Here is a 20,049-nt window from a genome sequence, read left to right on the forward strand (position 1 = left end):
TGATAAGTACTGGAAGGATTAAGATTTTTAAATAGAAGTAATTTACAAATATGTTTAACTTTCTGGCACAAGTTGATAAAAAAAAAAAAAAAAAAAAATATGTCTTCCAGTGGAGTACCCCTTTAAGGCCTTCTGCCACATGAAGGTACCCATTTATAAATGGCATATTGTTACAGATTTTTAATTGAGGCCAACACGTGACTCTCCAGCTAGAAAGACTACAGCTCCAACATGTGCCAATTTGGAAACAGATCACAACTTCATATGTGGAATCAGCTGCTTGGCTCAGTGAGTAAGATGCTCTGCAGATGTAAGAAGCCAGACAAGCTCCACGTATTTAATAATTAAGCAATAACCTCCCAGTTAATATGGCTTCTACTGAGAACTGATTTGAATTATCTCTGTTCATTAACAATTGATGCTGGGGATACACACATGTTCTCTGCCATGCCATTCTGTTTTAGGGTGCATTCACACCACGTTTTTGCAATACAGTTCCCGTATTTTCTATGTGAAAACCGTACGGAACCGTATTGTAAAACGTATGCATTGACTCTCCATTGAAAACCGTATGCCAAAAGATGGATCAGGTTGTGTCTGTTTTGCATCCTGTACGGTTTTGTCAGGTTTTTTTCCTGTACCCAAAACCGTAGTCTACCACGGTTTTTGGTCCGGTTGAAAAACTGTATTAAACCGTTTGTTTTTTTTTTAAGTCAATGGGAAAGAACAGAACCGTATGTGCGTACGGTTCCATCCGGTTTTCACCATACAGTTTTTGACTTTGCACAGTTTTTTTTTCTTGGAATTTCAATCAAACAAGTAAAACTTGAGTGAAAAGTTAAAAACGTATACATTTTTTTCTTAAAAAACCGATGCAACCGGATGTCATTTTTCAAACCGTATACGGTTTTTAACTGTATACGGGTTAAAATTTGTACACACCTTTTGATACAGTTTAGTCAGGTTTTGAGGAATCCGTTTTTCCTCAAAAACCTGATGCGGGAACTGTACTGCAAAAACGTGGTGTGAAAGCAGCCTTATTTGCCCGTATCTCCTTCTCCTTTTTAATAATACATAGTAGGTGCAGGGAATATACAGATTATATTGTAATTAAAGGGGTATTCCAGGATTTTTTTTTATTTGACTATGTTACAGGGGCTGTAATGTTAGTGTAGTTCATATTATAGTGTCTGTGTGTGACAGTTTTCTCACAATTCTTTTGTGATTTTCACCCCAATATTTATTTTTGACAGCATACAAAATGACTGTTGTCTCAGATTTTTCCCAGGTTGCAATACAGCCGAGAACTGACTCACTAGTCAGCTGATGACAGGGAGCCTGTCTGCTTCAGTAGGTGGAGCGATCGCTTGGTGGGAGAGAGATCAATCTGCAACTAAGGCAATAGCTGTAGGCACCCTGATTGAAAACCACAGGTCTTTTGAATGAATGCAGCTCATTTATGTTTTAATGGGTGGGCTGGCTGATGTGTGGAAGGGAGGAAAATGGAATTATGGGATTTGTAGTCAAAGAAGAAAACTCAAAGAGGAAATACCAGTTCACAAAAAGCTAGCCATAGTATTATGTAATCTCACAACATAGCCATTTAGCCCCAAGACAAGCGCAGATCCTTCCTAAGCATGTCCATTACTGTCTGCCAGGTACATGCTAAAATCACCTTATGGTGGAGAACCCCTTTAAAGGATAAATGCTTATAAGGTAGAAACTGGGTTGATACTGGTTGTGTCCTGAAAAATCTACATTTTATATAATTTGAACATGTAATTTCATGATTCAATAGATAAACAAGCAGGAAGACATGGTAGCTAGAGAAAGCAAAATTGAGAGAGAAACTTCAGATAGATTTATACAAAATCCACATAAGTAATAATATCTCTTTATTCAGCCACATTATATTTCATCTCTGTCTAGAGTAATGATCCCCAACTTGTGGCATTCCAGCTGTTGAAAACCTATTAAACAACAACTACTACTTGTACTTTTGCAATAACTGGATAGCCACATGTAGGGGAACAGTAGTCTACAGCTTTTTCAAGCTTTGAGCACATTTCCTCTGTAACAGAATTGATTGCCCCATGACAGCCACATATGTCCCCTTGGGGTTCTAGTGAATTTTTTGCCCCATAACAGTCATAGATGTTCCCATATTGGCTCCAATGACCCAGAAGTAGTTACATGTGTCCTCAAGAAAGATACAAATGCCACCACTTCAGCCATAGTGCCTTCCAGGGGTTTTAATCACAACAATATTCTGTATGCCGTACAGCATTACCCGTACTATCTACTTGTATATTCAGGTTAGCGCTTGTGACCCTGCTGTAAGTTTCCCTTTGAGGAGTAAGTTGAAGGATGAGTATATTCATTGTCCCTTGGCGAAAGAGACTGTAGAACTCCACTGACTTCTAATGCAAACTGTGACACAGCACTCGGAGAAGCATATCCAGGTGAAGTTCCCCTGACTTAAAAATAAGCACAGGTCCTGCCAAAGGCAAAATAAGACCCATTGTGAAGACAATATGTTGTACATTTTAAATGGGTACTCTGCCCCTAGACATCTTATCCCCTATCCTTTGGATAGGATGTCTGATCACAGGGGTCCCGTCGCTGGGACACCCGCAATCTCTGTGCAGCACCTGGTGTTCATTTAGAACGCTAGGTGCGTGAGGCAGGGGTCGTGATGTCAAGCCACACCCATTCTATTGGAGTAGGCATGGTGGCTGTCACCCCCCTTCCCATAGACTTGCATTGAGGGGGTGAAGCGTGACATCACGGGGGCGTGGCCGCGACATAACAACCCCCGCTGCCTGCTCCAAGTGTTCGGAACAAAATGTTCTGAACGTTGGAGCAGCAGAGTACCCCTTTAACCCTGTGAAACCCCTTGACAGAGAATAGAACTAAACAATCCTTGCAGCAGGGCTTTCATATAGACAAAGGCTTGAACTTACCTAAAGACAGTACTATTGATTATGTGGCCTATCTGTAGAAGGCATGCCTGGCATCAGCTATACCTAGGCTCACCATAAAAAGTCAAGTGTGCAAGTAGAGGAGGAATAAACATATACCTCTATGGGAGAGCCAGAGATAGCTGAATGGCTCTTCCATAGAGATGTATTGAGGGGGGGTGTTGTACGCCGCTTCATGCGGGAGAGCAGGGGGCCCGTGCAGGAGATCGCAAGGGGTCTCCTGTGGATATAGGATACATTTTTATGAATGACATATCTCTTTTAAGACACATATGTTGCATCCAGCAAACCTTTTATTAGCTCAGCTACCCGATTAATCTGGAGTAGCAGCTGGAAATGCTGTACTATGCCACCACAATATCAATATCGCTGTTGATGTATTTGCAGTGTTTTTGGCATCAAAATATTGCCTACTGATTTTTTCAAACAAATGGTGGCAAGGCATGGACATATAACCACAGATTTAGTAATGTTCTACCTTTACATGCCATATCTGCCTGTACACTATTGCTGTATCAGTGCTAAATGAGTTCTCATCATGCTAGACTGAGATTGATGGATCCAGATACGTTCAGAAGAAAAACAAACTACGGCTCAGATAATTCTGCATAAAGCTGGAAGGAAATTATCATACAAAATAACATAAGCACCAGCAAAATGGCCCTAATTTCACAATAATCCCTGCATTGATGCAATTATATTAACTACAGGAGCCGGGCTGGGAGAAACAGGCAATTATATTTTTCCAGGAATATTATGAAGAAATAACAGTTTAAAGGAGGATTGTTATAGTTTAATTATAGATAGTGGAGTGAAGTAAGAAAAATAAAAATTCATATTATTACAAGATTGTTACAATGGAGTAAAGTGTCACTATTCAGGCAAACGATCAAGATCACTGACAAGAGAATCAACCTACTTAACCTAAAGGTTTTAGATCAGCTTGTATGAATCCAGCTCTAAGAATCAGACACGCGGCGGCCATAAGTCTTAAAGGGGATGTGTTACCTAGATTTTTATTTTTTCCAAATACTGAAACATGTCCTTTTTTCAAATCTAAATCTTGTGACTGTAATTTTTTAAAATGTAATTGTTTGTACATTATTATGTGGGCTGCCATCTTTAGAGATATGCTTTGGGGCAGGACCCATGGACATAGACAACAATGGACAGGACATGTTCCATTCAGAGGTAATTCTACATCGAGAGGGAATTCTGTTCTCTGTTCAAAAGCTATTGTGTGTATCTATCTTACTGGTGTCACCTCTGTTACTGTACTCCTTATCTGTTCGGCGAAGAAAGGCATTACTGGGAAATCATATATACACAAAGGAAGTTGTTTCGTTTATGCCTAGTGGCCAGAATGGAAATGGCAAGATCTCCGGATTATTATAAAACATAGATAGAAAAATGTTAAATGCGAAAAAGAATTACCAAAAATTATTTAAAAATATAGTTAACATATACACCTAATTTAAACAACAGGTGATTTTCTGATGACACATTCCCTTTAATAGAGGTTAGAGTTGAGTGAACCATGCCCAGATTTGATCTAAACTTTTTTTTTTTTTTTTTTTTTTTGGGGGGGGGGGGGGGGGGGGCAAGGAAGTGGAGAGAGTGCTACTTACCATCTTGTTACTGGTCTAGGCCTCTTCTTGTGTAGCTCGTCCCCTTGTAATATCATCGCTAGAGGCAGGGCTACACAAGTAGAGGCCCATACCAGCGACAAGATGGTATCACTCTTTTCACTTTCTGCATTATACAAACATATAGATGGTTGTAGAATGTATTTGCCCCCCTTTCCCTCAAGGAGATGAATAGCTCTGCTCAGCACTCAGTCCAGCAAGATGTTACAGTAAACCAGCTGATTTGCTGGGTTACTGTGACAAGAGTTAAAGGGGTATTCCAGGAAAAACTTTTTTATATATATCAACTGGCTCCAGAAAGTTAAACAGATTTGTAAATTACAGTACTTTCAGTACTTATGAGCTTCTGAAGTTAGGGTTGTTCTTTTCTGTCTAAGTAATCTCTGATGACACGTGTCTCAGGAACTGCCCAGTTTAGAAGCAAATTCCCATAGCAAACCTCTTCTAAACTGGGCGGTTCCCAAGACACGTGTCATCAAAGATTACTTAGACAGAAAAGAACAACCTAAACTTCAGAAGCTCATAAGTACTGAAAGGATTAAGATTTTTTAATAGAAGTAATTTACAAATCTGTTTAACTTTCTGTAGCCAGTTGATATATGAAAAAAAAGTTTTCCCCTGGATAGCCCCTTTAAGTTGCACTGCACAGCACCGCCAATTCACATTCAGCAAGCCAAACTTTCGGAAAGCTCGCTCAACTATAATAAGGATGGACAACTTTCAAATGGTCATGGCCGTAAATGTTGCCACCCCTGAAATTGTTCAAGAACATTAAGTATTTATCACAGAAAAGGATTGCAGTAACACATGTTTTGCTATTCACATGTTTATTCCCTTTGTGTGTATTGGAACTAAACCAAAAAAGGGAAGAAAAAAAGCAAATATGACATAATGTCACACCAAACTCCAAAAATGGCCTGGACAAAATTATTGTCACCCTTAACTTAATATTTGGTTGTACAACCTTTGGAAAAAATTACTGAAATCAGTCGCTTCCTAGAACCATCAATAAGCTTCTTACACCTCTCAGCCGGAATGTTGGACCACTCTTCCTTTGCAAACTGCTCCAGGTCTCTCTTATTGGAAGGCGCTTTTTCCCAACAGCAATTTTAAGATCTCTCCACAGGTGTTCAATGGGATTTAGATCTGGACTCATTGCTGCCACTTCAGAACTCTCCAGCGCTTTATTGCCATCCATTTCTTGGTGCTTTTTGACATATGTTTGGGGTCATTGTCCTGCTGGAAGACCCAAGATCTCGGACGCAAACCCAGCTTTCTGACATTGGGCTGTACAGTGCGACCAAAAATCCATTGGTAATCCTCAGATTTAATGATGCCTTGTACACATTCAAGGCCCCCAGTGCCAGAGGCAGCATAACAACTCCAAAACATGAAGCTCAATCTTGTTCTCACCTGTCCACAAGATGTTTTCCCAGAAGTATTTTGGCTTACTCAAATTCATTTTGGCAAAATGTAGTCTTGCTTTTTTATGTCTCTGCGTCAGCAGTGGGGTCCTCCTGGGTCTCCTGCCATAGTGTTTCATTTCATTTAAATGTCGACGGATAGTTCTCGCTGACACTGATGCTCCCTGAGCCTGCAGGACAGCTTGAATATCTTTGGAACTTGTTTGGGGCTGCTTATCCACCATCTGGACTTTCCTGCATTGACACCTTTCATAATTTTTTCTCTTCCATCCACGCCCAGGGAGATTGGCAACAGTGCCAGGGGTTGCAAACTTCTTTATAATGTTGTGCACTGTGGACAAAGGTAAATCTAGATCTCTGGAGATGGACTTGTAACATTGAGATTGTTGATATTTTTCCACAATTTTGGTTCTCAAGTCCTCAGACAGTTCTCTTCTCCTCTTTCTGTTGTCCATGCTTAGTGTGGCACACACAGATACACAATGCAAAGACTAAGTGAACTTCTCTCATTTTTATCTGCTTTCAGGTGTGATTTTTATATTGCCCACAACTGTTACTTACCCCAGGTGAGTTTAAAGGAGCATCACATGCTTGAAACAATCTTATTTTTCCACAATTTTGAAAGGGTGCCAATAATTTTGTCCAGACCATTTTTGGAGTTTGGTGTGACAGTATGTCCAATTAGTTTTTTTCCTCTCTTTTTTGGTTTAGTTCCCATACACACAAAGGGAATAAACATGTGTATAGCAAAACATGTGTTACTGCAATCCTTTTCTGTGAAATTTCAGGGGTGCCAACATTTACAGCCATGACTGTATTAAATCTAAGGTACTGTTCTAACAGATGCCTGTGCATTTTACATATAGTGGGGCAAAAAAAGTATTTAGTCAGTTACCAATTGTGCATGTTCTCCCACTTAAAAAGAGAGAGGCCTGTAATTTTCATCATAGGTATACCTCAACTATGAGATACATAATGAGAAAAAAAATCCATGAATTCACATTTTCTGATTGTTAAAGAATTAATTTGCAAATTATGGTGAAACCGAAGTTTTTGGTCACCTACAAACAAGCAAGATTTCTGTCTCTCACAGACCTGTAACTTCTTCTTTAAGAGTCTCCTCTGTCCTCAACTCATAACCTGTATTAATGACACCTGTTTGAACTTGTTATCAGTATAAAAGACACCTGTCCACAACCTCAAACAGTCACACTCCAAACTCCACTATAGCCTAGACCAAAGAGCTGTCGAAGGACACTAGAAACAAAGAGTATTGGGAGAATGTCATATGGTCAGATGAAACCAAAGTAGAACTTTTTGGTAAAAACTCAACTTGTCGTGTTTGGAGGAGAAATAATGCATCCAATGCACACCAGACCTACTGTGAAGCATGGGGGTGGAAGCATCATGCTTTGGGGTTGTTGTTCTGCTAAGGGACCAGGACGACTGATCGGTGTAAAGGAAAGAATGAATGAGGCCATGTGTTGTGAGATTTTGAGTGAAATCCTTATCTCATTTCTTAAAGTCCGCATGGCACAGCTAGCTATGTTCGGTTTGGAATAGAGAGGCTTTTGAAGAAATCTGTATGACTTTTATATATGTCCCACAACACATGAGATGACAATCGGTAAGCCTGTGAAACCTAACCCAAAACTGCTCCTCTATCCTCTGCTGAGCTTGGAGCAGAATGGCATCTGCGCCAGCCAACTTTGCAGCACATACATGTAAGACAGCCCAAACTACAAATGTGCACTAACTGGGCACACAGGAAACCCCAAAATAATCTGTTTAAAAAAAATGTAACTCACAAATAAGATGTTTCTTAAAAGCTATGTAGAATTTTAAAGTAATAGCTAATAGAGTACATAAACAAAACATTTCTATGATCCATAAGGCCAGAACTGTCTTTTTAATGAATAGGGTTAATAAATATACTTCAGTAGTAAGAAAATAAATGGAAATGTTCACTATGACCCGATTTCCTGTAGACCTGTTGAAAAACTGTGACACAATATCAGATATTAAAGCGTCCAGAAAGCAGGTGTAGAAATAGGTAGAACAAGTTCAATGTTTTATTATTACAAACTAGAAATGTTTTAAATATCCTAAAATTATCAAAATTCTGCAGTTTCTTTCTGTTGCTTACAACATCATTTGTATAATACAGGGTGGGCCATTTATATGGATACACCTTAATAAAATGGGAATGGTTGGTGATATTAACTTCCTGTTTGTGGCACATTAGTATATGTGAGGGGGGGGGGGGGAACTTTTCAAGATGGGTGGTGACCATGGCGGCCATTTTGAAGTCGGACATTTTGAATCCAACTTTAGTTTTTTCAATAGGAAGAGGGTCATGTGACACATCAAACTTATTGGGAATTTCACAAGAAAAACAATGATGAGCTTGGTTTTAACATAACTTTATTCTTTCATGAGTTATTTACAAGTTTCTGACCACTTATAAAATGGGTTCAATGTGCTGCCCATTGTGTTGGATTGTCAATGCAACCCTCTTCTCCCACTCTTCACACACTGATAGCAACACCGCAGGAGAAATGCTAGCACAGGCTTCCAGTATCCGTAGTTTCAGGTGCTGCACATCTCGTATCTTCACAGCATAGACAATTGCCTTCAGATGACCCCAAAGATAAAAGTCTAAGGGGGTCAGATCGGGAGACCTTGGGGGCCATTCAACTGGCCCACAATGACCAATCCACTTTCCAGGAAACTGTTCATCTAGGAATGCTCGGACATGACACACATAATGTGGTGGTCACCATCTTGCTGGAAAAACTCAGGGAACGTGCCAGCTTCAGTGCATAAAGAGGGAAACACATCATCATGTAGCAATTTGGCATATCCAGTGGCCTTGAGGTTTCCATTGATGAAGAATGGCCCCACTATCTTTGTACCCCATATACCACACCATACCATCAATTTTTGTGTTCCAACAGTCTTGAAGGGATCTATCCAATGTGGGTTAGTATCTGACCAATAGCGATGGTTTTGTTTGTTAACTTCGCCATTCACATAAAAGTTTCCTCATCACTGAACAAAATGTTCTGCATAAACTGAGGGTCCTGTTCCAATTTTTGTTTTGCCCATTCTGCAGCACCTGAAACTACGGATACTGGAAGCCTGTGCTAACATTTCTCCTGCGGTGTTGCTATCAGTGTGTGAAGAGTGGGAGAAGAGGGTTGCATTGACAATCCAACACAATGGGCAGCACATTGAACACATTTTATAAGTGGTCAGAAACTTGTAAATTACTCATGAAAGAATAAAGTTACGTTAAAACCAAGCACATCATTGTTTTTCTTGTGAAATTCCCGGTAAGTTTGATGTCACATGACCCTCTTCCTATTGAAAAAACAAAAGTTGGATTCAAAATGGCCAACTTCAAAATGGCCGCCATGGTCACCACCCATCTTGAAAAGTTTCCCCCCTCACATATACTAATGTGCCACAATCAGGAAGTTAATATCACCAACCATTCCCATTTTATTAAGGTGTATCCATATAAATGGCCCACCCTGTAGTTCTGTTTTGTTTCATTCCATTGCATAGTTTCATTCCTTTATTTATAGTTCATTTATGCATTTTCCATTTCTTTTTTATTTGCTTTCATCCTCTAATTTAAGGTCATGCCAGGAAAGGTAAGTGTTCATACCATCCCATCCTGTCTCTAGAATAGCCTTTATTTCCATCATTCTGTGTTTCATTTATTACATGTATCTAGATTGCTGCTTTTCATGTAGAATTTGTGCTCCCTCGAAAATTATGCTTTGTTTACTATATCATTATGTCTATATACTATAGCTAAGATAAATATAAACTCCTCAGCAATGGTCCTATAAAGAAGAAAAGATAGAGGTGAGGTTGCACAAAGATGGATGGGTAGACAGACACACAGACAGATCAGTCTTTATGTAATTTGTATTTTTACATATGGGGTTTGCTTAAAGGGGTACTACCGTGCTGGCAACTTATCCCCTATCTAAAGGATAGGGGATAAGTTGCCTTATCGCGCGGGGTCCCGCCGCTGGGGACCCCCGCGATCTCGCACGCAGCACTCCGCTCTCATCAGGCCCAGGGCGTACATCGCTCCGGGTCTGATGACTGCCGATCACGGGGGCCGGTGATCGTGACGTCACAGCTGCGCCCCATGTGACGTCATGCTCCGCCCCTCAATGCAAGTCTATGGCAGGGGGCGAGACAACTGTCTCGTCCCCTGCCATAGACTTCCATTGAGGGGCGGAGCCTGATGTCACATGGGGGCAGAGCAGTGACATCACGATACTCCGGCCCCGTGATCGGCAGTCATCAGACCCAGAGCGATGTTCGCTCCGGGGCCTGATGAGAGCGGAGTGCTGCGTGCGAGATCGCGGGGGTCCTCAGCGGCGGGACCCCGCGCGATACGGCAACTTATCCCCTATCTTTTGGATAGGGGATAAGTTGTCAGCACGGTAGTACCCCTTTAAGAATTGGGCTCACTAGAGACTGTTGTGACCAAACCTGAAGTACAGAGTGCATAATGGACATAAGGGACATGGCAATATGGAATTCTGTTTTATAGACTTTCCTTGCTTCATATTGATAGCTCCCACATTTTTTTGTAAAACATATTGAGCTGATTTGTGGAAAGTAAGAAAGTAAAAACACCTCATAAACTCCTGTACATTTATAAACCTTAAATATTTTGGCCATCTTTTTGTGCAGAACAACACAGTATTCCGTAAGGCTTAAAGAGAAATAGCAGAAGGCATTCCGTGTGTAGGATCTCAAGCTGGCAGGGTTGGGGGAAGGGAACCAACAGCCGCTCACCAAAGCAGGTTGTGTGAACTCACACACAACAATGGAGAGCGTGTGGAAATAGTAAGTAATCCGCAGCCTTCCTGGAGTAGATATATTCAAAGAGGTGACTGGAGGTGTACAGGAATTACTTCGGCGCTGGACGCGTAGAACAAGCCGGACCACGAGAGTAAAAACCAGGTCGGTTTATTGTGAAAAGATACCACGTGTTTTGCTGGACATGCGCAGCTTTATGGGGCATGTGCAGCTTTATCAGGTGTGTGCAGCGAAACGCTTTGTATCTTCACACAACAAACAGACCTGGTTTTTACTCTCGTGGTCCAACTTGTTCTATGTGTTCAGCACCAAAGTAATTCCTGTACACCTCGGTCACCTCTTTGAATAAGTCTTAAAGGACATTTTAATTTCTTTTTTTTTATAAAACTGTTTATTTGTAGTTTTTACAATTTTACAAAATTATAACAAAGGAAAATAGAGCTAAGGTATAAAGACAAAAATGGAAATTAAAACATATCAGTGTCATGTATATATAGCAAAGTTATGACATCACAATAACAATGAGTAGCATTGTCACTATGCTTCAATATACAATACATGCTATATATTTTTTTTTTATACCTAATTAAGTAAGTCGATAGAAAATAGATTAAGCTTACCATTCTACACATGGCAAGTTAGCTTATCTACATGATCAGTATAACAGCCTTGCTGAACATATTCCATTTTAAGTAAAGAGAGAAGAAAAAGAAAAATAGAAAAGAAGAAAATGAAAAAAAAAATAAAAAAAAAAAGGTAAATCGAAAGGAAATAAAAGTAGTTATAGATAAAATTAAAAAACACAAACTAAAAAGACATTATAATTTCCATTAGAGCTTTTTAGGGAGAGATGGCTAGTGGGTTTAAAAGACTATTAGTCAATGTGGAAGAACCTTATTGGCCTTCCCAATTCCACATATTGATGGCCCATCCTCAGAAAAGGCATTCTTGTTAAGAATTCTTGGGCACTAATTTACTATTGCATGTAGGGTATATATATATATATCTTTTTTTTTTTTTTTTTTTGCGGTATCCCTGTCACTGTCAGTGACACTTAGCGGTGTTATTGGTTGTAGGCATGACTACTACGCAAAGAACAGAGGGACCTGCTTCTGGTCCTGTCTACAGTGTAGACCCTACCGCGGCAGCCCTGAAGAACAGCTGATTGGTGGGGGTGCTGGGTGTTGGTATCCTACCTATCAAATATTGATGGCCTATTCTAAGGACCTCATTAAATATTTTCTGCTAGACAGATTCTACTTACAGGTTCACAGATGAGGACCTAGAATAAAATGACTAAAAGAATAAAATATACAATTTTAAAGTAGCCATAACTCTGGAACGATGAACTCCTCATTCGTAGTTTGCTCAGCACATGTGTCACACAGAGCCTTAGCATAATGATGACAGACCATAACATCATAGTTACGGTATATCCACATGCCAGCTGGATATCTTATACTTTGGTAAAAACAGGATGTTTTGCTCACACCTGATCTAATTGGTAACATTCAACAAAAAAATGATACGTCAATGGCTCACACGTCACTTGCTCTGGAACATCTGTGCTGTGGAACATGAAATGTCACCCGCCCACGAGGATCTTGTAGCACTGTTTTTACCAAATTATACATAATGACTTTCATTACCATGTTTTGGAAGGAAAAGAAGCAACATCTATCAAAATGAAACACCAAATGAAACTATATCCTTGTTTTCTAAATAAAAATAGAAGCAGACTATATATATATATATATATATATATATATATATACACACACACACACACACACACACACACATAAATAGTAGCAGCACTTCCAAAAGAGAAAAATTGAATTTTTTTTAAAAATAATGAAGATCGGTGCATACGTGTATAGGACTGCATTAACCATGTCCAACACAATAGTATAATGGATAAATGCAGCACACCAAGCTGATGAAATAAAAAATGGTGGTTCATTCCATGATGTAAAGCCCATGTTTCCGTAGCCTTACTTGAAAAATGTAGTAGGAAGCTATTGTCTTTACATCATGGAATAAACCACCATTATTTTATTTGGTGCATTCATCCCTTTACTATATATATATATAATAAATATGAATATATATATATATATATATATATATATATATATATTCATATTTTTTGTTCTTTAAATCTATTAAATCTACTACAAAGTGTTTCAAAAATTGTAATTGCTTTTTTTTATTTATTTAATTATATATTTTATTTATTTACTAAACAAAACCAGTGTAATATTTATTTGTGATAAATATATCCACATAGTGTGAGGACTTTCACAAAAGAGCATGGAAGGTAGTGAGCAGAAGATATTTGTGCACTGACCTTTTCAGAAGGCTCTGTCCTACTAAACAAGCCATTACGAGCTTTGGCCTTGTTTGTGCTAAATATCACTTGATCCATTAAAATGTATGTGTAGAGGTGGCACAGGCTGCAGAAAAATGAAGGCAGCTTCCCGAAGTGAAAATAACCAATAATCGCATTTACTTCAAAGCAGCCAAGCAGACACAGCGGCGGCATTTCTGCAGTTCATAGCTGGTTAATGGTCGTATTCCCATTTATTTCTACACACTAAAATGTACAGGTGTGTGTCTTAGTGCAGGTACTGTCTAGACCAGTGTTTTCCATGCAGGGGGCCTCCAGCTGTTGCAAAACTACAACTCCCAGTATTCCTGGACAGCCTTCAGCTGTCCTGGAATGCTGGGAATTGTAGTTTTGAAACAGCTGGAGGTACCCTGCTTGGGAAACACTGGTCTATACTAAGAAGTGTTAATGTTTAGAAGATTACTACTATGGATAAGAGTTTCTGACTATAAGGAATGGATTATTTGGGCCTGAAAGCCAGAGTAGTCCGCCTGTAAAACTAAAATTTCTTTAAAAAATTTTCCCTGAGGATTTATGTAGGTTTTGATACACTGAACTATGAAGTTGCTTATGTTTTTTGCATTTTAACTCCTTTTTTTTTTTTAAACTTCTTCTTGCTGTTATTAAATGCTAACAGAAGTGTTTACATTCAGAAGTTGATACTCTACACATTCTAATAATTCACAACTGTTTGATACAACCAAATTTCATGTAAGCAACTGCCAGGAATCTTAGTAAATCTATATATGTATCATACAGCAGGTGAAGTGAAAATAACTGTGACCCCGTAGCCAAATGTTACCTGAGCTCCTGAGCTCAGCACTCTCACCCCTTCTCAGTGATGATCACTGTTAGGGGTTAGGATAAGGGGTAAGGGTTTGGATTAGGGTTAGCGGGTTAGGATTAGGGGTTAAGTTTAGGATTAGGGGTTAGGATTGGGGTAAGGGTTAGAATTAGGGGTTAAATGGGCACTGTCAGATACAAAAACTTTTGATATGTTGTAAAGCATGCAAAACCAATAGGTTTTGCAATTGCTTTCATTAAAAAACTTTCAGTATTTCATAATGAAAAAGCCAGTCAAACAACTGCCCTCCCCCCCCCTTGCCTGCTTGGACACATACTAGTCCTGCTGTGTCCATGCGTCATCACCTATGTCATGGACACACTTTCTTGATCCTCCCACTGTCAGCTTGTGTCCCACTACTGTCAGTGAGGACAAGCTGGGAGTTGTAGTTTTGCTAATGCTAGGGGAGATGTGAGCAGACAGCATACTGAGGGAGGGGGTGGAGACCTGCACAGTGAGGCCACGCCCCCTCCCTTTGAGAGGAATTCAGACTAGTGAGTTAAATTAAAAGTGTAATAAAAAAATAAATAAAGGTACTAGACACAGAGTTGTAGATCTACATGGTCAGGATTAGGTACTGAGTGATATAGAAAAATAAATAGGGGGGGGGGGGGGGGCTGATGGGTACGCTTTTAACCTTAGGGGTTAAGGTTAGGACTAAAGTTAGGATTAGGGGTAAGGGTCTATTCACACGGTGGAATTTCCCTTATGGGCTATTCACACGGCAGAATTACTGGCGGCAGAATTCTGCCTGAAGTGAAAGCCCGATACAATTCTATGGGTTTCCGCACTGCTGACACTTTGGAATTTCTGCTGGTGGAAATTCTGCCATGTGAATAGCCCCTAAGGGTTAGGATTAGGGGTTAAGGTTAGGATTAGGGGTAAGGATTCGGACTGGGGTTAGGATTAAGATTAGGGGTTAGGGAGTGAGAGGGAGCCGGCTGTAAAGTAGAAAAGTGTGTCCATGTGCTGAGGGTCACATTCCGCTACAAGGACATGGTTTCAGATCAGAACTGTTTGTGTGTCCCTGCCCCTGCCAGCCTACACATTCTTCCCTCTATAAGAAAGAATACATTTATAATTGAATGCTAGTTTTCTTTCTTATTCTTCCCTCTATAAGAAAGAATACATTTATAATTGAATGCTAGTTTTCTTTCTTATTCTTCCCTCTATAAGAAAGAATACATTTATAATTGAATGCTATTTTTCTTTCTTAAAAGGCTGGGTCCCTGCACACTGACATTACAAAGACATGTCAGGGAAGATGACAACCCCTTAATAAATTCACTGACTCACACGTGACACTTTCTCTTTCCTTTTCTTCTCTATCCTGCCAAAAAAAACCTGGCGCTATGTACTGACCACTGCAGAGTTTTCTGCTGAGACATCTTTAGCCCCTCTCTTCTGCAGCCATTACCAGCTTTCATAGCAACACAAAAAAAAATTTAAGGGAATATGTCAACCGCAACTCATCTTCCAAATAGCTGACACTGTTAGATTGTTGTTAAAACAAAAAGTAGAAAAAATGCTTTCATCTGCTGAAAAGAGTCAAAGTGGAGTTCCTCTGAAGTGCTAATTTCACGTATGGGCAGTGATACACTTTACGCTAGTTCTCACCCAGAACCCTTGTCCCTGCCTATTGCTTAGTTGCCCTAAACAGTGACTCCACAAAGATGATCCCTACTCTGAATAAGTGAAGGGACTTCACAATTTAAAACAAAACAAGTCAGGACACAAAAGGTTAAATTGCGCAGGATACAATACTAACAAAGAGACAAACAGAAAGGATAGTCAGCCAGTTGGATCAAAAAGCTAAGAGGACAACAGAAGTGCCCGATTGAGAACAAGCTCTTTCGCAGGCAGTGTCTTAGAGGATACTGCAGTCTTCAATAGCCAGAGCAGCAGGGTGTCAAATGTGACATCTCATTGGCCAAAGAAACACTAGACAGGATAGGCCAGGGCATCGCCACAGCAACTACAAGCTTTGCTAACAAATAGGGGAAATCAAACAGATACATCTCTTACAGCTATGGGCTGGAATACCTCCCCGCTCTCTTGCTTGATTGACAGTGCTCAGCCACTAAATCTCATTCCTGCACTGTGTAAACAGGTTGTGCACAAGTGTGAGCTTTGAAAACAGGGCCTGGCTTCTAACAGACTGTTAGTAAAGCAGGGACAGAAGGGGGAGTAAGAAGATGTTCCAGACCTTAGCACTTAGCACTTGGGGCTTGGGAAATCATCTCTGAATCATTGCACCAGAGAATAAGAGCATGTTTCTACATTATGAAAGCACAGACAGATATATGAAAAGTTCCATAAGGGACATTTATCATCGTTGCTTTGGTAAGCGAGTTCTGTAGGCATTTTTTTTTTGCTTTAGTTTTGCTTATGTGTGACACATTTATCATACCATCACAGGGGGGTTGATCAATGTGGCTTACATAAGCAGTAACCAATAAATCACTTTTGAATACAATTTATTTAGCACACATAAGCAAAAACCATTAAATGACTTCAGGACATCAAGTTGCAGCTTTAAAAAAAATGTGTGTTTTATATATATATATATATATATATATATATATATATACGTTTATTGAATTTTTTTACCACTTTTTTTTTACTTCTCATTTCAGATCCATGTATCCTGTGGATTACTTTAGATTCGGAGAATTACGATGACCAGTGTTTTTTTTTTTTATGTTAGTAAAATGGTTAACGAGGGCTTTTGGGGGAGTGTTTTTTTTTTCAGGAATACATTTTTTTTATATGTGTTGTGTTTTTTTATTTTATTTACTTTACAGGCTTAGCAGTGGAAGCCATCTAATAGAGGGTGTCCATTGCTAAGCTGGGCTTAGTGTTAGCCACAAAAACAACTAGCACTAACCTCTAATTATTACCTCGGTATCCACCGCCACAGGAGTGACGGGAAGAACCGGTACCAACAGGCCCGGTGGGTCGAAAATAATGCTCCTGGTCCTAGGCGGTAACAGGCTGGCGTTATTTAGGCTGGGGAGGGCCAGTAACAATGGTCCTTGCCCACCCTGGTAACATCAGGCTGTTGCTGCTTGGTTGGTATTTGGCTGAGAATAAAAATAGGGGGGAACCTTATGCTTTTTTTTTTTTTTCATCAATAATGTAATATTTAAAAAAAAACGCATAGGGTTCCCCCTATTTTTTTTTAAGCCAAATACCAGCCAAGCAGCAACAGCCTGATGTTACCAGGGTGGGCGAGGACCATTGTTACTGGCCCTCCCCAACCTAATTAATGCCAGCCTGTTACCGCCTAGGCCCAGGAGCATTATTTTTTATGCTCCAGGCCTGTTGGTACCGGTTCTTCCCGGCACCCCTGTGGTGGTGGGTACCGGGGTAATAATTGGGGGTTAGTGCTTGCTGTTTTTGTGGCTAATGCTAAGCCCGGGCTTAGTAATGGACTCCGTCTATAAGACAGCTTCCACTACTAAGCCTGTCAAGTAAATACATTTAAAAAACACAACACGTTTAAAAAAATTTATTCAAAAAAAACACTCCCCCAACAGCCCTCATTAACCATATTATTAACATTGAACAGAAAGAAAAAAATGCTGATCATCGACACAGTCAACCGAATCCAAAGTAGTCCACAGGATACAGAAATGAGAAATGAGTAAAATGAAATGAGAAAAAAAAACAAGACAAAATCCCATGTCGCATGACCACAACTCCCAGCATGCCGTTACAGTAAGGACATGCTGGGAGTTGTAGTCGTGCAAGCCAGGGAAGTGGGCGGTAATGCACTCCGCTCCCTGGCATACGGTGATCAGAAAATCACTCTAATTTCATATTTCCCGCTGAGTCCTGTGACACGAAACCCGGCAAAAAATTTGAAATGACAGTAAACTTAGCAAAGGGAGCCCAGGCTGACATAACACTGCAGCCGCCTGGGACTCCCGCAGCCTGTGCAGAAGCCATCCCCCAGCATGTACCGCAGCATTGAGGGATGGCAGGGACGGCTCCTTCACATCTCCCCACCCATCTGCAGGAGTCCTGGGCGGCTGCAGAGTGATGCCAGCCCAGGCTCCTTTTAACATATAATGGAGCCCGAGTTTTAGTCCTTACTGTTAGATCAAATTTCCTGCCAGGTCCCGTGATTGGCTGCTCGGTCCCGGCCAATCATGGGACCCAGCGGGAAATGAGAAATTACATTAGAGACTCCAAAAACTCCATGACGCCTGGCATCACTCTGCAGTGGCTCCATCTGATTCTATCCCCGCTACATCACTTAATGATGGGGACACTGATTTATATCCCCCCCCCCCTTGTCTCCTACCCGCCCGCGCCGCACATCTCCCGCCCGCTACCTGCTACAAGACTACAACTCCCAGCATGCCCTCACTGTAAGGGCATGCTGGGAGTTGTAGTCTTGCAACAGGTAGCAGACAGATGGGAGATGTGCGGCGTGGGCAGGTGGGAGACAAGGTGGGGATGTAAATCAGTGTGATCCGTGATCAGGTAGTCAGAAAAGCAGAAACATAAGCAAGGTTCAAGCTGGTTTAGATTCCTGGAGCTTTTTAATCAGATGCGTCTAGATCTGCGACAGTCGCAGTTGATAAATCAGGGTGCACTGGAAAGGGAAAAGTGAAAAAACTTTCACTACGTGAGCAAGATGTCAAGATAAGCAAATAAGCGGAGTTGCGCCAAAGTTGCGCCAAATATAAGCTCTACAAACTTTGATAAATCTGGGCCCATATGTCTCCTTGTCCTAACAGCTATCTAACACTTTTAGTGGTTTGGAAAGTAAATTGCAGCTGACAGATTTCAAAAAAAGACCCTAAGGGAACCCTAAAGGATAGGGGATAAGATGTCTGATCGCGGGGGTCCCGCCGCTGGGAACTCCCGTGATCTCGGCTGCGGCACCCCAGACATCTGGTGAATGGAGCGAAGTAACTGGCGATGCGGGGCGGAGGCTCATCACGGTCACACCCAGCTCATGACGTCACAGCAATGCCCCCTCAATGCAAGTCTATGGGAGAGAGCATGACGGTCATCACGACCCCTCCCATAGACTTGCATTGAGGGCACATGGCCGCGATGTCACGAGCCTCCGGCGTTGCACCCAACACTCTATACGAACACCAGCTGCAGCAGGGAGATTGTGGGGGTCCCTAGCGGTGGGACCCCCATGACCAGACATCTTATCCTCTCTTGGTGGAGTACCCCTTTAATATAGAGACCCAATACAATCCATGAACAACTGATTGCTGACAAGTTCACTGCAAAACAAATAAAAATGTATTTTTGCCCTCAAATATGTATGAAAATCAGCCGTAAACATCATGTGAACATAGCCTGAGCCTGATCACTGCCTTATATTGCCAATGGTATTATTATGATTCTTAGCAAGCCTAGTGTTTGAAAAAGAAGCCCCAGACTTGAATAAAACATAAGCAAACCATAGTATAATTGTTCATCATTTCATCTGATAGAAAGGAAAGCTTCAAGCTGTGGTATCCATATCTGTGTCTGTAGCAGTTGCATCGGAGATAAAACCACACTAAAGGGGTACTCCGTCCCTAGACATTTTATCCACTATCCAAAGGATAGGGGATAAGATGTCTGGTCATGGGGGACCCACCGCTGAGACCCCCGTGATCTCTGTACAGTACTCAACATTTGTTTAGAATGCTTGGAGCAGGCGGCGTCACTCCACGCCCCCTCAATGCAAGTCTATGGGAGGGGGCGTGGCAGCTGCCACGCCCCCTCTCATAGACTTGCATTGAGGGGGCGTGACATGATGTCACGAGGGGCTTGGCAGTGACGTCACGACCCCCGCCGCCTGCTCCAAGCGTTCGGAACAAAATGTTCCAAACGCTGGGGCAGTGAAGTACCCCTTTAAGCTTAGAATCATAATGCCTCCTGAGCTGGCTAGAAATGA

The 20,049-nt window shown here is 40.9% G+C and overlaps 2 protein-coding genes across 5 annotated transcripts in view; both read left to right on the forward strand.

Moving 5' to 3' along the window:
• Positions 1-20,049, forward strand: part of LOC130294334 (synaptotagmin-1-like) — a 302,141-nt gene that overhangs the window by 206,351 nt on the left and 75,741 nt on the right. The window lies entirely within an intron of this gene.
• Positions 1-20,049, forward strand: part of DNAAF3 (dynein axonemal assembly factor 3) — a 359,599-nt gene that overhangs the window by 139,976 nt on the left and 199,574 nt on the right. The gene's annotated exons all lie outside the window — the stretch shown is intronic.

The sequence above is a fragment of the Hyla sarda genome, chromosome 10 (assembly GCF_029499605.1).
Source record: "Hyla sarda isolate aHylSar1 chromosome 10, aHylSar1.hap1, whole genome shotgun sequence".
Classification (NCBI taxonomy): Eukaryota; Metazoa; Chordata; class Amphibia; order Anura; family Hylidae; genus Hyla; species Hyla sarda.